Here is a 13,102-nt window from a genome sequence, read left to right as displayed (position 1 = left end):
TAAATCCCAGAAGCCAACCACAGAGCCCTGGTTAAAAACCCCAGCCACACATCGCCACAACACGCCAAGGTTGTGGGTTTGATCCCAGGTCAAGGCACACACAAGAACCAACCAATGAATAATGAATGCATAAGTAAGTGGAACAAGCAGCTGATGTTCCTCTCTCTTTCTTTCTAAATCAACTCAAAAAACAAAACAAAGCAAACAGCTCTAGGCTTCCTACAACCCCAGCGTTCTCAGGGCTCGGGGCTCTGGCGTCGCTCGTTCCCACAGCAGCTGGAGCAGAGGCCCTTTGGAGGCCTGCCCTCCTGCGCCGGCCGCGGCCGGATCAACAGGCCTGGGAGCACTCTGCCGCGTCCCAGTGCCTGCCAACATCTGCATCCAGGGGATCCCCAGGGGCACTGAGTCAGAACAGGACACAAGCCTGGTGGTTTGGAAGCTACTGTGGGGCAGGGCCCAGAGGCCTTGCTGATAGGCAGCCGGGGCGTTCCAACCCCAGAGCAGCCGCCTGCCAGGCAAGACTGGCGCTGCCAGTGGAGAGGGACTCTCAGGAGAGGTGCGGGAGGAAGGCCGGGCCGTGAGAGGGAGCTCAGAGGAGCTGGAAAGCCTCCAAGCTCCCAGGACCAGTAGGACTCCAGCAGGAAAACAAAGGCTGGAGATTCTGCCCTGACTGCAAGGAGCCAGAGCTGAAAGGGGGTGGTCAAGTTGGGGTGCGGGGAGGTGGCAGAAGACGGGGAGGTCGAGAGGCCGCTAAAAACTGCTCACTTACACCAGAAACGTTCAGATGCCATAAAAATATTAGCATTGCCCCAAGGCAGCCACGCTTCCAGGCCACTCGTGTTCCGGGAACTGTGTGTTGCTCCCAACCAGAGGGCATCTCCCCTCAGCGGCCCACGGGGCAGTGCCTGATTCTTTGGGCTGGGCTCTGCTTGCTCCTGTCCCCCTATCACAGAGTCCACACCGCCAGAATGTGCCCGAGTCTTCGTGAAAATAGCTTTACAGCGAACAACGGGTAGACAGGGAAGCTGACATCATACCCAAATTTGCTAGAAACCCTTGTGCACGATTCTATCTACTTACGTAGATGGCTAAAGAAACCATTCTCTCTTAAGCCACCAGAGGTACAGTGTCTTCCTGACGCTATAGAGACTGGAAATAACTCACAGCTGTGAAACACCATCTGACTTCTGAGAAGGGCTATCCTGCCCTTTCTTCGTGGGGCCAAAATTCCTCTCTAACTCTGTTCGGAACCTCGTCTCGTCTTTCTCCAAGCAGAAATCAAGGTTTTCAGGCAAACGCCCCCGGTGCCGGTGCCGGTGCCGGTGCCGCGGCAGAGCGGTGTGTCGGCGGGACCACCCACCTGGTCTAGTTTCCTTGGCCCACTCGCATCTCCTCCGACTGCCCACCGTCCACTGGTCCGTGCGGAAGCTCTGAGGGGCCAGAAGAAAAGAAAATGAGAGCCAGCCGTGCTCCGGCGCCGTGAACGGGACAGCCTTTCGGGAAGACCGGGGACGCCGCCTGTGAACACGGTGTGGACGCCCTCCAGGCCGGTCAGACATCCAGCCGGCCGTACTGCAGACGGGTCACGTGAACGAAGGGACGTTCGGTGACACATACTGGGTAATGACAAAAAACAGGGGAGACCACGGACATGCTGATGGGAAGGAGTTAAATCAGGGCGCACCACTGGGACGACAGACAATGCGGCCACTGGAAAGAGTGGGAGAGAGTTCGTTGCGCTGACACTGATGTGGAGGGAGGCGTGCGTGCCATACTGTTAAAAAGTAGTATGAGATGGTACCATTTATCGCTTTTTAATAAAAGTATGAGCACGTTTGTCTAGAAACAAACTTAGAAAAAAGCATGGCACCGTGCAGATAACACTTTTGTATCTACACAGAAAACAGCCCCGAGACCCGGAGATGGGGCGGGGGAGGAACGAAAGACTTCCCCTTTTTACTTCAACTCTTTCTGTTCTGGCTGAAAACTCTTAAAGAGGCATAAGCAACTTCCATGGCCACTATGCAAGCTGTCTATCTAAAATTACAAAACAGCAGGAGTGAGGGCAAAGGATGTGTCTAGACAAACTGAGCAAGTTCACCATTCGGAGACTCGGAACATTTGCCAACGGAAGGGAAACAGAACACAAGATCAGTGGGACTTTAGAATCAGCAGCGAGAAAAGAACTCCGTAAGTGTATTGGCAGATTTAAAGAAACACTCGTCAAGTGCAGTGCAGCTGACAAGGGAACGAAGACAAGCCTGACAGCGTTCCGTGCTTCACAGTGACGGCCCTGAGGACTGGAGAGAGTGCAGTCACAGCTTTTTAAGGTTCTTGGTTACTCAGGACAAATATGGAAATACTGTTTTACTTTGTACAAAATATCAATGAGGCATATTGAAATTTTAAAAGTAAAATAACAAAATACAAAAATAGGCTGGTGTGGCTCAGTGTACTGAGTGCTGGCCTGCAAACCAAAGGGTCACCAGTTCAATTCCCAGTCAGGGCACGTGCCTGGGTTGCAGGCCAGGTCCCCAGTAGGGGGTGCACGAGAGGCAACTACACATTGATGTTTCTCTCCCTGTCTCCCTCCCTTCTCCTCTAAAAATAAATAAATAAAATCTTTTAAAAAACAGAATGCATATATTCCAAACCAGCTAGCATGCTCTGGGTAGAAAAGGCTAATTATCCAAAAATGTCAATTCTTCCAAGATTACTACATAATTTTAATTAATTTTCAATAAGAATACTAATAGCATTTTTTTAAAGATTTTATTTATTTATTTTTAGAGAGGGAAGGGAGGGAGAAAGAGAGGGAGAGAGAAACATCAATGTGCGGTTGCTGGGGGTCATGGCCTGCAACCCAGGCATGTACCCTGACCAGAAATTGAACCTGCGACGCTTTGGTTCACAGCCCGTGCTCAATCCACTGAGCTATGCCAGCCAGGATACCAATAGCATTTTTGAAGGGGAAAATGGACACAATTAAAGTTCATATGGAATAATAAATATCTAAGAAAAATTAGCCAGGAAACAGGAAAGAAAATTATTTTAAAAACTAATATTCGGGGGGCTTATTTTATGAGAAAACAAAAATTGACTATAAAGACATTATAATAAAAAGACAAGGGATTAACATAAAAATAGACAAACAGGTTAGAACAGCAAGTCCAGATACAGACAGGTGAATGACCTTCTTTACAACAAAGGTGGGATCTCAGGGCAAAGCAGAAAAGACCGCTCATTAGCAAATGGTGCTGGCGTCTCTGGGACAAACCCCGACTGCCACTTCTCATGATGTATGAACAGGAACTCCACAGGGACTGAGGGTTCCAAATTAAAACCCATAAAAACATTAGAAGAGCATTTAGGAAAATATCTGTATAACTTGAGTTGGAGAAATTATTCTTAAGCAAGGTGAGAAATCAGACACTATGAAGAGAAAAATCAAAACCAGACATTTTACAATAAAAAAATAAAAATTTTCTGCCCTGGCCAGGTGGCTCAGTTGGCTGGAACACTGTCCTGATGTTTCTCTCTCTCTCTCTCTCTCTCTCCTCCCGACACCTTCCTCTCTCTCTCAAGTCCAAGCATCTTCTCAGGTGAGGATTTTTTTTTTTAAAAATTTCTATAAATTTAGTAGAAAAAATGTAATAAATGGATAATAGATTAGGAAAAACATTTGCAATGCATCTGGAATCCTTGAGACATATATATCTCATATATTTATCTTATATCTCATATACTCGTATCTCATATCTCATATCTATATATACATACGTGTGTGTATACATACAGCTCCCACAACTTGAGAAAAAGGCAAACAATTCCTAAGAAAAATGTGTGAAGGAAACTCACAGAAGAGTTAATGACCTGGCCAGTGAACATGAAGTCATGTCCAATCTCACTAGTAAGAATATACACAGTAAACCCCCCACCCTATCAGCTTGGCCACAAAATAAATAACAGAGATGAATGGAGGGGAGGGGGTGCTGGTAAGTGGGAAAGAGGAGGGTGAAGGGAAAGAGTATCTAATATTGGTAGATTCAGGGAAATGGAAGTACTAATATATATTTGGGGAGAATGTCAATGAAGACTTCTTTGTCAAGCAGGGTGATATTATCTACTAAAATGTTAAATACATATACCCTTCGACCCAGAAATATTACTTTTGAAAATGTAACCTATAAAAATAAGAGCACCAGTAGAGGATGTATACGTAAAGATATTTAATGCAACAATATTTCTGGTAGAAAAAAACACAACAGGTAACAACCTGAGTGTCTGTCAAAGGTGAAGTGGCTGAGTATATTGTGGCACCTCTAGACCCACAGCCCTGAAGGTAATTAAAAGAGTGAATTAGAGTTACACCTACCTGTATTTGTATGGGAAAAATAACCTGCAAACTAATAAAGTGTGATCCCACTCTGACGAAACAAATAGCCACATACTCACACAAACCCTGCATCCTCTCATATACAGGAGCCTGGAGCAGGTACGGGCAGATACACACAGAACTGGTAACACTGGTCACCTTGGAGGGCAGAAACGGGGACCACAGGGAGCAGAGAGACTGTAGCTTTTCCTTTACAAAGCTTCCAGTTTTTAATTACCGTATTTTGCTGTGTACAATGTGCACTTTTTTGCCCACATTTTTGAGGGAAAGATAATGATGTAGCCCTGGCTGGCATAGCTCAGTGGATTGAGCGCAGGCTGGGAACCAAAGTGTCCCAGGTTCGATTCCCAGCCAGGGTACATTCCTGGGTTGCAGGCCATAACCCCCAGCAACCGCACATTGATGTTTCTCTCTATCTCTCTATCTCTATCTCCCTCCCTTCCCTCCCTAAAAATAAATAAATAAAATCTTTAAAAAAAAAGAAAGATAATGATGTGTATTATACATGGGTAGTACTAATTCTCTGTATCTATATAAATGTTTTTAATGTTTATTCATGCTTATCCATTAAAAGTATAACTCTAGAAAGCAATGATATCTGTATGCAAAATAATACCCTAGAATGTGACAATTGGTTTTGTTTCTAAATGTAAATAATTAAAAAATTGAATTAAAAAATTAAAACAAGCCCTGGCTGGCGTAGCTCAGTGGATTGAGAGCGGGCTGCGAACCAAAGCATCGCAGGTTCAATTCCCAGTCAGGGCACATGCCTGGGTTGCAGGCCAAGGCCCCCAGCAACCCGCACATTGATGTTTCTCTCTCTCTTTCTCCCTCCATTCCCTCTCTAAAAATAAATAAATAAAATATTTTTTAAAAATTAAAAGTTTTTTTCCCTGAAAGTTCAGGCCAAAACCGTGGGTGTGCATTGCACATGGGAGCACATTAGCACATGTAGGAAGGCACTATACATGGCTAAATACGGTAGTTACAATGACACATGTATCACTTTAAGGAAAAATAAAAAGAATAAAGACAGTAACAAAGAAACACATGAGAGCAGAGAGAGAACGGCAGTGAACTATGTTGCACACTACCCTTTACCTTTACACCGGACAGTTAACTGCACTTATTGTCACTTTCTTTTTTGGTCAAAGCAGAACAATTTATTAAAAAACTCCATGGAAGGGAAAAAGTACACTTTATTTCCTAAGCAGTTACGCCTCGCTTCATTTTTAAATTTTTATTTATCAATTTGAGAGAGGGGGAATAAGGGGAGAGGGGGAAAGACTGATTCATTGTTCCACTCAGTTACACGCTCATTGGTTCACCGCCGTGTGTGCCCTGACCAGGGATTGAACCCGCAACCTTGGTGTATTGGGACAATGCTCTAAGCGACTGAGCTAGCTGGCCAGGGCTTATGGCTCTTATTTTAAAAGGGGGAAATGAAATAAAAATAATTTCTCCCTTTAAAATCCAAAAGAAAGCCTAAATCTTTGGCTTGAAATTTCCCTGTGTAGGCAGGCAGGGTGCGGGCTGGTTTTGTGCTGGCGACTGTTGGCAGTGGCTCTGTGCCCTTGAGTGCCTTCCTGCCCCAGATTCATGGAAACCCACCCCTGGGAGCGAGGGCGCTGTCCGCTGGGAACCACAGCCCCGAACCCCGCAGCGCCTCTGCCCACAGGCTCTCTGGGTCCCCAAGCAGGTGCTTTGGTTCTTGTATCAGTTGGGTCCTGGAATTTAGAGAAGGGAAGTGGATTGTTTTACAAACCATTTTATTATTGTTATTATTATTACTTTTAAAAATATGTTTATTGATTTTAAAGAGAGAGGGGAGGAAGAGAGAGAGACATCAACTGGTTGTCTCCCATGCATGCCCCAACCGGGGACTGAACCCACTCCTTAGGTATGTGCCCTGACCAGGAATCAACCCCCCAACCTTTTGGTTATGGGATGATGCTCCAACCAACAGCCACACTGGCCAGGGCCGAAACCATTTTTGATGGAGGGAAGAAGGAGCAGAAATGGTTTAGCCCAGTGGATAAAATAAAAGAAAAAAGAGAAATAGCATTTGTAACAAGCTCTTGAAGGACAGCTACCTATGCTGAACCTGACAGTTCAGTTATCTAGAAGGCACATTCTTTTATTTTTAGATTTTCTTTACTCATTTTTAGAGAGAGGAGAAGGGAGGGAGGAAGACTGGGAGAGAAACATCGAATCGGTTGCCTCTCACGTGATCTGGACCAGGGACCCGGCCCACAACCCAGGCGTGTGCCCTGTCGGGGAATCGATGGCCTTTCGGCTGGCAGGGTGACGCCCAACCGGCCGAGCCATGCCAGTCCGGCCGGAAGGAGCATTCTGTCCTCCCCGGTGGAATGCTCTGCTTTTAACTTCCGTTACTTTGTTTCCTTGAAATGATAATGACACCCCACATTTCTACAGCACTTCGTATCTTTATGACCACCCTGGGATCGGGTCAGTGTCCGCTATTCCCACTTACAGAGGAAAACGAGGCCCGGAAAAGTTAAGGCCTTTCTGGGTCACACGGCAACCTGGACATGAAGCTGCAACACAAACTCCGTTCTGCAAACCTCAGGTCCAGTCGAAGCTCACGTGTGACATCGCAGACAGGAAGAGGAACGAGTAAGTCAGGCAAGTCAATGAGTAAAAACAGGCTCTTGGGGGGAGCGGATTTTTCTGGCCCCTTATGGAAAAGTTCTAACCTAGGAGTGGCACTCGATGCCACGTTGGAAGACACTCCTGCCCGCGCACGGGGACACCGCCACTGCACCAGGGAAGGACAACCCCCCGCATCAATCCCTGGGCCCGTCCCCTGTCCCCGTAACCTTCTCCTCACCCGAACCTTCGCCCGTTTCCCCCCCCCTTCCCCTCCGTGCTTCAGCCACACTGGCCTTCCAGTTCCCCAACACCCCCCATGCTTTCCTGCCCGGGGGCCCTGTCCCAAGCGTACCTCTCTCGGCCTGGACTCTTCCTTTCCGCTCCGCAGCTCCCCTCTCCTCCTGCCTCCCTCCCGCCTGGGCTCCTGGCAGACCCGACTCCTCGCCTGGTTCACACAGCACCTCTTCGAGCCAGCTCGCCCTGATCGCACTCTCCTCCTGGTCCATCGCCCACGCACCCTGTGGGCTCCATGCGAGGAAGGACCCGGCCTGTTCTATTGTAATACTGTCTACCTATCAATGTGCCTAGTGCCTGGCAGATATCAGATGCTCAAGAAATATTGAATAAACACATGAAAATTCATTGAAGTGAACCGAAGGCTCATCTCATACGCTACTGTCCCTCTCCTGGGGCACAGAGCACACGTGTTGGGGTTGTCTGAGTCCTCTTGAGCTGACAGCCTCTGCACTACTCATACCTGGGCGTTCCCCAGAGCACCCTGCAGAGCGCCCTGCACACACAGGTGGGTGGACTCATTTCCACACACAGGGAGGTGCAGACAAAGGCTGCGGCCTCCTGCACAGGGGCCTGAACGAGCACCTGAACACACGAGCACCTCCGAGACACACAGACAGACTCTGCCTGGGCAGAAACTCAATGAGAACTAACCCTGGCTGGCACACAGTGGTGGTGTACGTGAGTGAGTGGATGGGGGGTGGGGGGGCGGGGAGCGTGCTAATGGGAACTTACGGGCAGAAACTTTCTGGTGCCACACTGTGAATCTGTGTCAGAGATCTAGAAGGTCCATGGCCTTTGCCTTGCCACGCCTCATTAAAAAATCAGAGAAGTGGAACCGGTGGGTGATCGAAGTTTGTTTTTCTGAACTGGTAGCTTGCCTTCCATGAACACATTCTAATTTTGTAATTAAAAAAAAAACAAAAAAACCCCACACAATAAAAGCTATAAAAACAAACCAACAGAAAGTCCAGTGGTGATTTCAGGTTATGACGGAATCACCGTCCGTTTCCTTACTGAACGTGGGAGTGCGGGTCCGGCATGCTCTCTTCGGCCCCTACGCTTTGTGAGGGCTTCCTCTCTTTGTGTGCGGCCGGCCGCGTGGGATGGGGAGGTGCCAGGGGTGAAAGCGGCAGCAGGGGGCCGCTCTCGCTTCTCCCTACTGAGAATGCCAGCAAAGCTCCAGGAGTAAGGGACCGAAGGGAAAGCTCGGGAGTCATCAGCTGAACTCGAAATCAGGACCCCCATCGGGTAACGACTCATCCACCCACCCACCTTGCCCAACGCTGCAAGAACCCCACGAGACAGACCAGAGGCTGCCCGCCTCTTCAGCCTGTTCCTCTGGCCTCCTGCTCAGAGCGAGCTGCAACCCCCCCCCACCCCACTTCAGTGAATGTCAGAGGCCACGCCCACGGAGTTCTCAACGTAATGACTGACCTAGGACCCTGGGACACAGTCAGTACGCTGTAGCTACCAAACACTTCATTTCTTTAGTGCCAGAAGGTCCATTATTCAGTTCTGAAAAGCCAGGTTAAAGACCAGTCATTTCTTGGAAGCTGAAAGAGGCTCCCTGGAAGGCTGGCTCCCTCCAGTACGAGCGGATGCATTTTAATCGGCAACTGGCACTCACTCATCATCACAGCTGACTGCAGCCTCCGAAGAAACCACTCTTTGAAAGAGCAGTGCGCACTCTGAGTTTTCATAATGCATGTGCGATTTCCAGAAGGTGGGGAGCTTAGCTCTGAGTCACGATTGATGACTTGTTTCCAAGAACTTCAGATTTCCCGTGTCTGTCTCCACGCAGGAACCACTTCTGGCCCCTTGTCAGAGCAACAGACTTAATCGGGCAGCTCGGCTTCTTGTCACATTCAGAAAGTAACACCTGCCACCAGCTTCTTCCTGAAGTGGCTGGGCCAGGGTCCTCCGGCCCTGGGAGAACAGCACCCACTTCTGCTTTCGGCCTCAGCACCTGCCCGGGGGACAGGAGGCAGCACCGGGGCCCAGTCTGAGGAGCCAGGGCGGCAGCCCTGGGCCCATCCCCAGGGTTGCAGAGATGCCGAGATCAGAGCGGACCTCACACTCCTCACACGAGCACCATCCTAGGAGGAGGGGCAGGTGCTGCTCGCACTGGCCAGCGCTCTCTCTCTCTGGAAACCACGAAGCAACTGACCCCACGCACGTATGAGTGTACTAACCAAGTTCATTACGAGCTCTGTCCCACATCCCCCTCCTGGTGCCCCCTTAAAAGGGGGGCAGCAGCGACCCCCGCCTGACGGAGAGGAGAAGCGGGCTCTGTGGGGGGAGGTAATCTGTCCACGGCGTCTCAGCGAGGAAGCGGTGAAGGCAGAGGGCTTAATGCCACCCTTGCCAGCTTCTCATGGAAGGACATACTGTCTAAAGGGACAGAACTGTGGCCACCAACCAGTCCAGGGGTGGAAAAGGCAAAGGCACACGGGGGCCAAGGGGCGGCAGGGGACCGGGAGCCAGACTGGGCAAGGGAATGGCACAGGTGGTGACAACCGGGAGAGCACGCCCACCTGAAAGCATTCCAATCCAAATAAAGACAAAACCCCACACCACTCGGACTACTGACTCCAGTCCACGCTGCCTCCTTCTGCCAGACGGAGGAACTGAGACTCAGGGCGGGGCTAGGGAAAAGGCAGTACAGTGTGGTGGGGAGGTCAAGGGCTTCGGGGGTGAGGGGGAGCCAGTTCTCACGAGGAAATTCAGCTGTTACCTGTCGGCTGACAGGAGTGGGCAAGTCACTCACCGCTCTAGGCCCCTTCACGTGCAAGATGAAGATAATCTGTGCTGCACATCTTTGCTTTGAGGATCAAAAGAAACTGACATACAGGGTAGGCAAAGGTAGCTTTATGGTTGTGTGCACGCAAAACACACAGTTTATTCTTGTATTATGTATTAGTTATTGCATTATTTTCCATATGGACAACTATAAACCTCCTTTTGCCTCACCCTGCACATAAGATGCCCGGCCCTGCACGTGACTGTATTTCCAGGAGACAGGAGGGCCCAGCGGACGTGCTCGGGACAGGCGGGATCGTGGGGGAGAGCACAGGGAAAACAGTGCTGGCTCTAGCCGCTCAGAATGAGACCCAACGCCACTCTCGCCTGCTTCCCGGAGGCCTGGATTTAGGGGCATCCCACCACAGCTCCCCTCCCCTGCCCCCCAACCCCCACCACTGGCAGGGACCGTTAAGGGCCAGGTAGGTACGTACTTCCAGAATACCACCTCCTCACCACCACCTTAGGAGGAGAAAGGACTTTTTAAATCGTCCAAAGTCTTGAGATCCCGGGGGCTGGAAGGAGGCGGAGGCCCTGGCCTTCCCACTGCCCAAGCCCACGGCAGTTCTGTGGCAGCCACAGTCCATAGTCCACAGTCCACAGCCCACCTCAACGGGCTGAGCCGCTGGGGAAGGCCGCAGTACCAGATATGCCGAGGGGCTCTGGGAGCCCCCCTGAGGACCCCGATCTTAATTCACACCGAGTTTTTAAATGCCACATCTTCCTTGGGGGTAGGGTCTCTGATGGCCTTCAAGATAAAAAATCCCTAAAGCTGCCAAGACCTAGAACCTTGGAGACTCAAAATCCAAGACACAACAACTCCTTCTGCTTCTCTTTGGGCTTTGGCTCCGGCCATCCTTTCCCGGGAGCAGCAGAGGCTGTGCCCGGGTGACACGAGGGGTGGGGAGAGGCCAATAAAGGGGTCGCCCCGCCTCCTCTCCCTCCTTTGCCAAGGCAGCCGCTAGAGCGGGGGGCTCGAAGTTCAACTGCAGCCTGCCGTGTCTCCACTGTAGCCATGTGCCAGGCTTTCCCCAGGCAGAGGGGCGCAGCGGTGGCCGAGACAGACTCACAGAGAGGGTGCGTACAGTCTAGTACCCAGCGGCCTGAAGTTCTGCCAGCGATTCCGCAAGCACGGCTCAGGGAAGCCCTCGGAAAGAGGATAACATGGGGGCGTGTGGTGGAGACTCACCATCAGTCAGCGAGGTCAGGGGATGACGACAGCCCCTCCCGTTACACAAAGGCATGAGCACAGCGTCGGGCCTGGCCCTCAGGGGTGGCTCAGTCACGTTCTTTTTTTCCTTCACCCCCCCCCCCCCCCCGCCGCAACTGTGTGTGAGCATGCACACGCACACCTGTCATCACACTGAAACCCTCTGTCTTATGACAAAACCATAAACTCAGGAGTAACTCAGTGGTGCCCGTGTCCTGCCCTGGTGTAATTCTCCCGGAGGCACCGGTTTTGGGCACCCTGGGATGCTGACCACCAGAGGCACTTTGCTGCTTAGGCCCTAGGGGCTCTGCTTGCGGGGAAAGCGGCACTGCCGCTGTTTCAAGCGGCAGCTGGAGACAGAGCGGTCGTCTGGACTCGCCCCCTCACTTCCGAAGCACAGATCACAGATGAGGACACGGGGCCCGGGGTCCCAGCGTTCCCTCGGGTGGGCCCTCTGGTGCAGGCTGGCCCTCTGTCTCCTGTGTTCTCGTCAACGACTTCCACGTGCGAGCAGGGGAAGGCCGTGACACACGGCCGCTGCGGGCCGGGTATCTCAGGCCACGGCAAGCCCTCCACTCCGGCCCCTAACAGGTGCGCGGCGTGTGAGCAGGTTCAAAATCCCGAAAACGGACTAGACCAACGAAACGCCCAAGGGCTTACGTGTCCTGTTTATGTTCTAGGTATAAACAGCAAACTTCTGAAAGGAAGCAATAAAAAGATCACAAAGCCAAAGTTCAAGATTTCTAAAACTTCTTTCCATCTTGGAGTTCCCCACGCAGGCGCCGCAGCGCTGAGGGGCATGTGATGAGACACTGTCGTGAAATCCAATCATGTCTGTATCTGCAGTGTAAAGTAGCCTTGCTGTACCTGACTAAGGGTGAGTCTCCACTGTATGAGGGAAAGGCTGTAGGGAATCTTCACCTTGACATTTACCTCTAGAATGCTTAAAATTTTTTGTGCCGCCTTTGTGATCAGAAAAATATATATCAAGGCCTTTACAAACACCTATTTCTAAGGGAGGATTTCTTCACCGATATCTAAAAGGCACCAGGGGCTGCTTTTAAAGCTCCAGATGCTCTGTGAAAAAGTTCTTGGGCAAGAGAGTAAAGCAGCATTTGGCCGGAGCCCATCTGAGAGACCTGAGGCTCAGAGCCCTAAGCAGTTTCGGACAAAGCCATAATTTTCAGGGCAGCAATATATCATAATGTAAAAATAGACACTTTGTGGCCACCAAAAGCGAGCCCTCCGGAGAGCTCTGCTTCTCCCTGGGGGTGGGGAACGAAGCTGTACTTACTGGAGCAAAGAGTTTCTTCAAAAGCCCGCTGGTCCGCAGTCAGAAGGGGAGGTGGGATTTCGGAAACCAGGACTCGAAACGCCAACGTTTGGAGGGTAAACCAGATGAGCAGGCCGGGCAGGACTCCCCCTGCTCCCCTCTCCCTCTCCCTCTCCCCGGGTCTCCTAAGTGAAATGCACTTCGAGGTTTTAGTGGGCGTTTCCCACGTCTCTGGCCAAGCCCAGCCCCGTGCGCTGTAATTCAATGCCCAGCCTGCTGATGTCAGCCGCCGAGCTCCGCGCTCGGTTTCCACCTCTCAGTCACCGTCGTCACCGTCACCGGAGAGATCCATTTCCTCCGGACAATGAGCCGGGGGCTGTAACTCTACCCCGGCCGTCCTCACAGTCGCCCAACATCCTTCCTTCAATTTTCAACGCTGCAGCCCCACCGACAACAGGCTTCCTACACCCACCCACTGGGCCAGGGGTCCCGCAGGAATCCCTCCGCTGCCTCT

The 13,102-nt window shown here is 50.9% G+C and overlaps 1 protein-coding gene across 4 annotated transcripts in view; it reads right to left on the bottom strand.

The window, feature by feature from the left end:
- PKIG (cAMP-dependent protein kinase inhibitor gamma) overlaps nucleotides 1-13,102 on the bottom strand; it is a 72,239-nt gene that overhangs the window by 19,958 nt on the left and 39,179 nt on the right. Inside the window, exons 1-2 of one of the 4 annotated variants that reach the window (XM_036009868.1) lie at nucleotides 12,610-12,737; nucleotides 1,361-1,430 (exon numbers count right to left, since the gene is read on the bottom strand). The exons of 1 other annotated variant lie outside the window; for it this stretch is intronic. The gene's annotated coding sequence lies outside the window, so the exon portion shown is untranslated. Of the gene's footprint in view, nucleotides 1-1,360; nucleotides 1,431-12,609; nucleotides 12,762-13,102 lie in introns of those variants that run through there. 2 more of the 4 variants (XM_028524646.2, XM_036009870.1) reach the window with 2 other exon arrangements.

This window comes from Phyllostomus discolor, chromosome 9, assembly GCF_004126475.2.
Source record: "Phyllostomus discolor isolate MPI-MPIP mPhyDis1 chromosome 9, mPhyDis1.pri.v3, whole genome shotgun sequence".
Classification (NCBI taxonomy): domain Eukaryota; kingdom Metazoa; phylum Chordata; class Mammalia; order Chiroptera; family Phyllostomidae; genus Phyllostomus; species Phyllostomus discolor.
This window is presented reverse-complemented; position numbering and strand designations above follow the sequence as displayed.